Consider the following 10,892-nt stretch of genomic DNA (forward strand, 5'->3'; position numbering starts at 1 on the left):
TCAAATTTATAAAAATCCCCCTTCCCTTTTGTACTACACATTTTTCATGTTTATGGTAAATGCTCTTTAGTTCATCCTTATGTCCTGTGTTGGAATTTTATATTGTTTCTGTCTGAAGTTATGTGTCTTTTTCAGATTTTTTCAGATTAAATAATAAACAAAAGTCAGATCAATTTGGGACTTAGTGCAATGCATTAATAACGCCAATAAATACAGAAATTTTGCCTTAACCACATAAAGTCAAAATAACAACATTATCATCATAAATTAAGATTCTCTTTCCTTCTGTTTGTGTTGTTGTTGTTTTTCATAATCTTCCTGTTACTGGGATTTGGCTCAATGTTTCGAGCCTCTCTAACTGCTTGGTTTTGCCCTGTTCACAAGACAGATTTCAGGCAGGGGACAGAATGCAGATCAGAGAAAGAGAAAGGTATTGAATAGAAAGAGTGGCTTTATTGAAGGTGATACTTTGGGAAAGAACATAAAAGGGCCTTTAATTAAATGATTGGTTGAATGTAAAATAAGACCTTTTAGTAGGCTAATGTGGATCTTCCACCTTTGGCTGGCTTTCCATCTGGTCTTCTGCTATTGGCTGCTTCTCCATACAGTACCTCCCCTTTCCTTGTCTGTGTGACCCTGCACTCCTCTGCTCTAGACTTAACACTATGTCCTTATTGCCTTGACCTAAAATCCAAGAGTCTATTAGTCATTGTAGGGGGAGTATGAGCATCCTGTTTTCCCTACCCAGCCTTTTCACTATCTCCAGGATCTGCCATTGGTGAGGCAAAGTGCCTTACCTGCCCTTTCACCTTCCTTTGTGCTGGAGAGTTCTGTGGGAAATATGTCTCTATCTCACCCTTGTGATAAGATTCCTGCCAGATTCCTGATAACATCATTGTTCCTCTCTTTGCCTGATTCTATCTCGCCAAGTTTGTGGAATGGAATATCCTTAATTTCATAATCTAATTGAATTATCATAAAGTCATCATTTTACTGTTCTGAAAATAACTTACTTCCCACATATCTATTCATTTTTGTTGGCTTGTTTTTATTTTTCAGCTAGTAGAAAATGGAAAGATCAGACAGGTCATAGAAAAATTTGTGAAGGAAATGTTACATCACAGGTTAAGGGAAAATAAAATAGAATCCTGTTATTCTTGGGGAAAGAAGATAAGAGTAGAAGGAACAGTTTAGGAAAGTATATTCAGTCTAATTAATATTAGTCTCTGCCATCCCTGACAAAAATCATGTTTTGTTTATTTTATGGATATATTGTTTGACTGAAAAGTGAGTCACTGGTTAAACTCATACCTAGACATGAAGGGTGACTAGGGGCCACAGTCTCAGTGTTCTACCAGTCTCTATCTGACCAGTAAGTCTTGTCTCTTTTAAGTATTTTGAATTTTGTTCCAGTTTTCTCCCACTCTGTACATTACCTTCTAATAAGATCACATACAGAGATATTGGTAGTTAGCCAAATTATTCTGGCCAAGAGCTAGGGAGATTGATGTTCCTGTGGTTCTGTTAGGATACTTTTCCTTGGTTCTTGCTTCTCAGCACCTAATGAATTCACATGAACGAAGTATGCTGGTAAGTTAAAGTAAGCGTTAATGAGTTAGCACAAAGGTTTTGATAGTGTGTTCTCACAGTCAAGAACTTGACATCTCCAGAAAACTTAGAGGGACACGTGACCAAGCCCTTGATGCTTAATACTCTTCCTCTACAACTGGCCTCCTCCCACATGGATTCCGAAAGCACTCTTGTGGGGTTTTGGAGGCTAGTAGTGGATGCCCAAGTTCCTGGGAAGTGCAATGTAATTGTTCCCTATCATGCGTGCTGATGCTTTCAGTGGGTGTGCATAATCTGCTTGTGACGTAACTGGCCCTTACTGCATCTATCTCTCCCATGACTCTCGAGCTTGTTTCTGATCTCTTAAGAAAGACCCTCTTCTATATGGAATTGGCTAGCTATTCCTTGCTAATTGGTGGACCTTTGGGGGCAACTCCTTTTTTCCTGCTTCCTGCCTATCAGTTCCTTAGTCAATTGTACTAATTGTTTTCATGAATCTCCTATTTACACCACTCAAGTTTCTTTAGTAGCTTAGGTGGTTACTCACAAATATTTAAGACGTCAGTCAGTTGTTCAGTTCGACGTACTCTTGAAAGGCATTGTGTCAGTCAGTTGCGGGTCTACCTCTTTTTCCTGAGCCTCTACTTAACCAAGCATGGTGTCCTTCTCAGAGGATTGCTCTCTTTCATTAACATGTGCAAAGTATGTGAGATGAGTTTGCACCAGGCCTACTTCTAAGAGGCATTCTCAATATCTGTGCTTCCAGATAGATTTATTTGTTCTTTTAGCAGTCCATGGTCTTGTTGATATTCTTTGCCAACACCATGCCTAAATTACATCCATTCCTCAATCTCCCTTTTTCATTATGCAGCTTTCATATACATATGGGGCAATTAAAAATACCATGACATAGACTTCAAAGTGACATCTTTCTACCTTACTACTTTAAAAAATCTTGAGCAGCAGATTTTTTTCCCAATGAAATGTATTCTTAATTAAATTGATAATTTCTGAATTCACTTGAATACCATTCTTGAATATATCAATCTATAAGCTTTCATCTAGGTTATATAAAATATTGCAATGGGCACACAGAACTCACAGACAATATTCACATTTACAGAATTTATTGTGGAAGCTAACAGATTATTATTCAGGTAAAAAATGCTCAAGGTGGAGTTGTTCAGTTAAAACATGTTACAACGTTGCTTCAGGGCTGCCAGTAAATACCCAAATGGCATAGCACTCCACTGTCACCCACACCAAACAGTCATAGAGCTCCAGCTGCAGCTTCATGAGTCAGTGAATGCAGCTCCCTCAGTAAGTGCTCAGAGGCACCTCACTCCAAAAGCCAGTCTCCTGCCCCAAAGGACTCAGCTCTACTTGCTCTGAGGTCTAGGAAGTCCACTGCTCTGTCTCATGCTCTGGCCCCTGTTCTGGTGCTGCTTCTCCTTTGCTACTCTTTGATGTGAAAACTGTCTTTGAGATCAAGGACATTTACTGCATAGATATCTTGGGGTCCAGATGCCCCACACCACTCCTGGCTTCAGATGATAGTAAGATCGCCCTTCCATGCTTCTGCTAGAGTTCATTTTATATGCATGAGGAAGGCAGTCACACTGACTTTGGTTAACAGAATGCACAGTTGAATCCTATCAATATAGTTTCCAAGCCACATAAAATAATTTGCCACACTGCACACACACACATATATTGATCTCTTCTAGTTGAATGGATGGGAAGCTGTCTTCCCAATTCCTTGGCAAATGCCAGTGGCCGTCAAGATTGCATCTGTTTGTTGAACTCTCTCAATTGGCATCCCATCATTTCTTGTGGACTTAGTTTTCAACCCTGCCTTCAGTGCAGCATGACATTCTTTCTTCAATACAATCAGCCGTTGATAATGTCATTTCCTAAAACGATCAAACAGCAACTACTTCTTTTCGAAGGATTCTTTCCCATAGACTCCTTCAATATTGAAACTCAGTTCTTGATTTTTTTTCTTCAGTTTTTCAGCTTAATACACATTCTTATGTCTTAGTGTTTTTATTCAAGGTTTTTGCATATTTCATTATTACACTAACTAAATCTTGATCTTTGGGTTCAAGATGGAATGCATTCAAACCATTCTGACTGGAGATGTTGATGTCAACTTTGTTGTTCGTGTACTGAAAGGCCTTTTCTAAGTCTCCAGCTGAACCTGCTCTTAAGAAACTTGCATTGGCATCAGACCCTAATGTGGCAGCTAGACCAGATTGTTTGTATGGATCGCAACAAGCTATAGATATCCTTGAGAAGAATGGGAACTCCAAAATGCTTCATTGGGCTCACGTGGAAACTGCACATGGACCAAGAGGCAGTTGTCTGAACAGTTGAACAAAGATATACTGCACAGTTTAAAATCAGGAAAATTTGTGCCTTGGGGTTACATCCTCTCACCATATTTATTCAATCTTTATGCTGAGTGTATCATAAGAAAAGCTGGGTTATATGAAAAAGAATGTAGTATTGGGATTGGAGAACGGTATGATGATTGGCATGTCTCATTATGGCATTATTTTCCAGCTTCTGCTCCTTTTTTTGTTTCAAACATTCAGTCACCAGTAATTATAAATGCACCATGAGTGTATGTTTATTGAATTTCAGTTTATATATATTGGTAAAAACTTTAAATTTCTCAACCTTTGGCATTGCTAGTTGGTGGAAATTTAAATAGCAGTTTTACATATCGGTGATCAACTAATATCATACTCCTAAAGAAAGTGTATGGATATTAGTCGATCACTAATTAACAACGCTCTGTATGCAGAAGATACAACCTCCCTTGTTAAAAGTGAGGAGGGCTTGAAGCACTTGCTTATGAAGATCAAAGATTGCAGGCTTCAGTATGGATTACAATTCAATGAAAAGAAAAAACATCCTCACACCTGGACTAATAGGTAACCTCATGATAAATGGGGAAGAGATTGAAATTATCAAGGATTTCATCTTCCTTGGATCAACAATTAGTGCTCATGGAACCTGCAGTAAAGGACGCATTGCATTAAAGAATCTGCTGCACAAGGCCCATTTGTATTGCTGAAAAGTAAGGATATACCGTGATAACTAAAGTAAGCCTGGCCCAAGCCATGGTATTTTCAACAACTCATATGCATGTGAGGTTTGGACACTGAAAGAAGAAGACCCAAAAGAAGTCAACACATGTGAGCCATGGTGTTGGTGAACAATATTGAAAGTACCAAGGACTGCCAAAACACCAAACAAGTCTATCTTGGTAGAAGTATAACCAGAATGCTCCTTGGAAGAGAAGATGGTGAGACCTCTTACATACTTTGGATATGTCGTAGGGGAAAAAAACAGTCCCTTGGAAAAGACATCATGCTTGCTAAAGTGGAGGAGCAACACAAAAGAGGAAGTTCCTTGACAAGAGGGATTGACAGTGGCTGCAACAATGAAACCGGTTGTGAGGAGGACTCTGGGCTAGGGGGCGTTTCGTTCTGTTGTACATAAGATCGCTATGAGGCGGACCCTGCTCAAGGGCACTTAACAGCAGCATGTATGCTTGAACCACCCATTGAAATCTTATTTCTGCTATCTTGCTTCATTATTTCTACCATTTCTTTTACCTACTATGTTAGTCTGGGTTGACTAGAGAAACAAATTCATTGACACTGAGATGTGTGTAAGAAAGAACTTTATATCAGAGTGCAATTGTATATTAAGAAAAATCCCAACCCAGTCGACATCAAGTCCATAAGTCTGATATTTGTCCATCTGTCTGATATCAATCTATAAATTCCTCTTCAGACTCATGCAACACATGCAATGATGCCAAATGCAGTAAGATCACAAGTCAGTGGGTGGAAAATCTTGTGGATCCAGTGGCAGTGGAAGCATCTCAGCGCTAGTGTGGGTCTCCATGTGGCTCTTCCAGCTCCAGGATCTAGCTCTATTAGCGTAGTTCCATGAGATTTGTCAACAGGAATGTCTTATATGGAGTGCATGTATATTCCACCTCCAGGGAGCTATTTATCTTAGTGCCTCCAACTGAGGTTATCCAGGTGCAACCTTATTGACAGGCTAAACTCCACCCCTTCACTCTTAATAGTTTCAAGTGGACAACAGTTTATGTAACTACCACACCTTCTTTATATTTTTAAGCAGTTTTTAAAATCTCTGTGACATCCATTTTGGTTAGTATAGTAGCTACTTATGTTGTTGAAAAAGTATTTGCAATTAGAGCATTGATTTTGTGAAATCTCATCATATAAGCTCCAGTGTGATCTCTATCCTTATGGCAATATTTTCCAGCTGCTGGACCTTTTTTTTGTTTCAAATTTTCAGTCACCAGTAATTATCAATGCATCTTGATTATATGTTTAATGAATTTCAGATTATAGATGTTGGTAAAAATCTTAAATTCTCCACCTTTGGCATTGCTGGTTGGTGTGAATTTAAATAATAGTTTAACACATCAGTGATCAACTAATATCAAACAACAAAGTGTATGGATATTAGTCAACAGTGTTAAAATTCAGGATAGATTGAAATATTCTATTTAATTGTTACTGAAGACTATTACTTTTGAATTTGTAACTCTGAATATACTAAACCATAAATGTACCTGATTCATGATGGTCAATAATAGTCCATTTTAGTTCATCAATGCCTTGGATATTGATCTGTATGCATTCCATTTCATTTTTACCAATTCCAATTTTCCTATATTCATGCTATACATTTCAATTTCTGATTATTAATGAATGCTTGCAATTCTTTCTTCACATTATGAGTCATGCCATATCAGCCAGTGAATGTTCTAAAAACTTATTCCATAAATGTTATAAAAATTGCCTCTACTTTGAGAAGGCAACATATACCATGCCTCCAACTTGAGGGACTCTCTTTAGGACTATATAATACAATGCCCCACTCCATAAGTTTTCACTGCCAATTTATTTTTCATGAGCTCGTCCTTCTTCCTTGTCTGTTAGAACTCTGGAGACTCTGTTGAAACCTGTCTTCTATGGGTGAGCCTTGTGTATCATTTCAACAAGCCAGTTACCTCTGAATAAAAGACTGACAGATCACTGGTGGATCCAGTAGACATATACCATATTTGGATGATACAATCCAGTAAACAAACTCATTGGCATTGAGTATATTCTGATACGTAGTCACCCTATATACTGTGTCTGAGACTGAATCTTAAAAGAGTATACGATCTCATCTTTCTCCCGTGGAACAACTGGTGAGTTTGAACAGGTGACCATAGATTTAGTAGCCCAATGCCATCAGCTTCTTGACTGCATGATACAGTGAACTTTAACCTATTTGGCCTTTTTTTCCCAAAAATAAAAATTAGTCAACATCACCTGGCAATCACCATTGTACTCTAGCTCATAGACCAGGATTCAATGTGGATAGCTGCTTTTGCAGTCTGCCTGCATTTTTCAAACACCACTCACTTCAGAAAACACTGGTATAGAGGAGTCCTACTCAGTGATGGCTTATATTTGCATTCCTCTGAGTAAAAGACAACCATCGCAGAAGCAAGGCCCATCCAGAAAGAATAGCCACCAGTGGAGAAAATTTGAGAATCCTATATGAAATCGTGAGGCAACTGAAGCCATGGAATGGAGACTGTGAGACAGAGCAAATAATCATGCTGAGACAGAGCACAGGAGGGTTGTGGTGACATAGCAAAGGAACTGATTGAGGCAGTGAGGGAGTGGCCCATGGAAGCAAAGGACAAGGAACTAGGTAACTGAGAGGCCAAAGACCAGAGAGAAACTTCACTGCTGGCTGAGAAGACATGATGTTGTGGACCAATCACTCGATTCTGAATGCTTTTTGTCTCTGGCTCTTAGTAGCCTGTTAATCTGTCTAATAAGTCATAAATATTGTCTGTGAATCCTGTATGTACTGCAATCAATTATCAAACCCAGCAGAAAAGTCAAGTGCCTTGGGAGGAATTGCTTGTGTCAGAATGGGGTAAAAGAAGGCTAGAGGGGAAAAGATATCCGATCTCGGCCTTGTGGCAACAATCCTTGAGCTGATGTGTAGTTGGAGACTCCTTCTCCTATGTGTAGCCAAAGGTCACGTGTGGCCACCAATGCCTTTTAGTGGGAGATCTTTTATTGGAGGTTACTGTAATATAATCCTTGAAGAATTATCTACTAATGAAGATTTAACCCCCCTTTCGTGTAGGGTAATGTTAAAGTCAGTATTTAGTTTTCACTGAAACATTATTTGTCTTCTTCGGTAAAAAATACACTTCAACAGTTTTTCCTTTGTGTCCTCTCTGAGCTTGCTATATTAACGATCAGAAAATTCAAATATCACTCAAGGTTATGTTCATTTTGAATTATCTATTATTATATGGAAAGTCTACATTGATTTTGAAATGATGCAAACTGGGGAATTATGGTTATCATGTAAAGTGAAATTTATTGTAGAGACACTGACTGATTTTTAAATAGGTGAGAGTTTTGTCCCTATGAATATCGCCCGACCCAAAGTAGTGCTAGTTCATTCAAGTAGGACTTTAGTTGTTACAATATAATTTTTATCCTTTGGCTTTTTTGTGCTTTATTACATCTGGGCACTGCATTATCTATATTTGTGCTATGGCTGGATATGAATAAAACATCAGAAACTAACTTCCATGTTCAGGAAATATGAAATTGGCTTGACCTCTTTGTAAATATCATCAAATCTAGCAGAAACTGTATTATCTTTATTTTCAAACTACACAGTAGTTTCTTTAGAAATGAATAGGTCAGGAAGCAAATTGTGCGCATTTTGAAATATGGTTATAGGAAACTACAAAAAGGATCAGAGCATGTTGTGCAGGGTAATGATCCTTTGCTTATCATAACCTGACCAAATTCGACAAATACTAAAATATTTTTAGATTATTTTCTCTGAAAATAATTCAAGTATTTGAAAACCTAGCACAGAAATGCTATTTTACATGACCATTTTCAAAACACTTAGCCCTATTCTCTCTTTTGATACTAACACATGTGAAGAATTATGTAAACCCTGGGTTTACAAGCGCAGGGATTTAAAGAATTTGAATGACTACGTCCAAAAAAAAGAAAAGATTTTGCGGTTGAAATGAACTTTTCTTAAAGAGGGAAAACCATATAAGTACAACACAGATTTAATAGGATATTAAAATAAATTTGAAATGTACAAAAGAGTTAAGATTTTGACTCTTCTAGTTTTGAAGATTTATAACTAATATCAGGGGGCAATATACTTGGAGCAATATTGTGATTCTCTTTAAAGAAAGAAATCAATTTCTATACGCATTCTACAGTTTAAATTAATGTATTGGAAATTAAAGACACGGCAACAAACACAGTGGAGACAATACTGCATTCTGAGTTCTACGCTGACCTTTATCTTTCAAAACTGGAAGTCTCCAAAATTGTGGAAAGGTTAACTAATCTCTGCAAAGGTCACCACCTGTCTTTAGACTAGCCGCAGTGTATGAACGCTGTTCTGCCATCCTGAAACAATGCATCGATAACTCATTAAAACACCATTGTTACTCTCCTGAAAATTTTACTTTCTTGTAAGAGCATTTCCTCTGCACAATATAACATTCAACACATGTCATAATTTACGAAAATGTGATCATATGCAACTATGTAGTATTGTTCAGTTAATTTAAATGTTTATTGAGTATTTGCCAAGCAAAGTGTATTGAGTACATAATATTTGCCAAACAGCGCTCTAGTTGACAGGGACAGGGAGCTGAATAGCACAGAGTCCTTGACGAGAAGGTCTGTTGTAGTGTGTGCTCGTGCATAGTGATTATGGTGTATGTCAAAATGTATCATGAATGTCAGATATTTAAGATTAAGGACTGCATAAGAGAGATGGAAAACTAATGCACTTATTGTAGTGTTTCTTAAATTTATTCAATTATTTTTGAAATGATATTTTCTTACTAATTTGAGAACCTACAATGCTTACTTTATGTCTTTAATACTAAATAAAAATTAATGGAAAGTATATCCCTGTAGGTATGATTCAACTTTTTAATATAATCAAAAGAATATATCTTGAGAAAGCATCCCAGCCCAGTCCAACACAAGTCCTTAAGTCCGTAAGTCCCTACTACTCCATAAATCCCTCTGCACACTCACACAGTCATATGCAATGATGCAAAATGCAGGAAGATCACAGGCTAGTGGCTACAGAGTAGTGTGGGTCTAAGGTTAGTGGAGACGTGTCAGGTTTCTGCCAGCGTGCAGAGTGGCCAGCAAGCAGGAAGGTGAAGAGGGAGAGGGACAGAAAGGGGGATGATCAAACCCCCAGGACACAGCCTCAGGCTATGTCTAGATTGACAAATTTGACTCCACTCTGACACTTTCATACAAATTCCGGCTGACATAAAATTATGTAATACCACAGGGCACCCTTAATTGTAGACAGGAACCTGGGGAAGGTCTAAATATTAAAGTGCTTTGGTGCTTCATCCAGAAAGGCCTCAATAAGAAAGTTCTAGCAATCTACTTCTGTAAAATCAGCAATTGAATATCCAAAGAAAGACAGTTCCACTCTCTCTCTTCTGGCAATAACATGAGTCAAAATAAGTCCTCAGCACTTGTGTGTTTGTTGTTTATTTGTTTGCTGTTGTTTGTTCTTAATTCACAGACAAGTATAGGATTCTGAATTAGTCTGTGGCCTGAAAGTTGTACAAAAACAGCTTTTTACCTACCTTGAAGAGAATACAAAATCTTTTATTTTTTCATTAACTACATAATGGTTCATAAATAAATCTCATTTAAACTGGCAGATATGCAATACATATAAACATTACCCAGTTGTTAAGTAAAGCCTAGTATGCCATGGAGTCAATCTGAAGGAGCAATCGTGAAGGTGACGCAGGGAGGGGCAGTGCTTCATTATGTTCTACAGAGGCTCACTATTAGGAGGCGACTCAAATGACACCAAACAAGAACAACATGCCATTCTACTTAGAAGGACAAGTGTAAGCCTAATAGAGAAATAAATCTTAAGATATAACTTTTGGGGAACCCATTTGTTGTTAAGTGCCATTAGGTCGATTCTGACCCACAGGGACCCAATGCACAACAGAGTGAACCACCTCAGGCTCCTGTTTCATCCTTACAGCTGTACCTGTGCTTCAACCCATTGGCACAGCCACTGTATCAATCCATGTCATTGAGATCCGTCCTTTTTATTGCTGCTCCTTTACTAGACTAAGGATGATGTTCTTCTCCAGGAATTGTTGTCTCCTGAAAATATACCCGAAGTATGTAAGACAAGTCTCACTGTCCTTA

This window comes from Tenrec ecaudatus, chromosome 3 (genome assembly GCF_050624435.1).
Source record: "Tenrec ecaudatus isolate mTenEca1 chromosome 3, mTenEca1.hap1, whole genome shotgun sequence".
Lineage (NCBI taxonomy): Eukaryota > Metazoa > Chordata > Mammalia > Afrosoricida > Tenrecidae > Tenrec > Tenrec ecaudatus.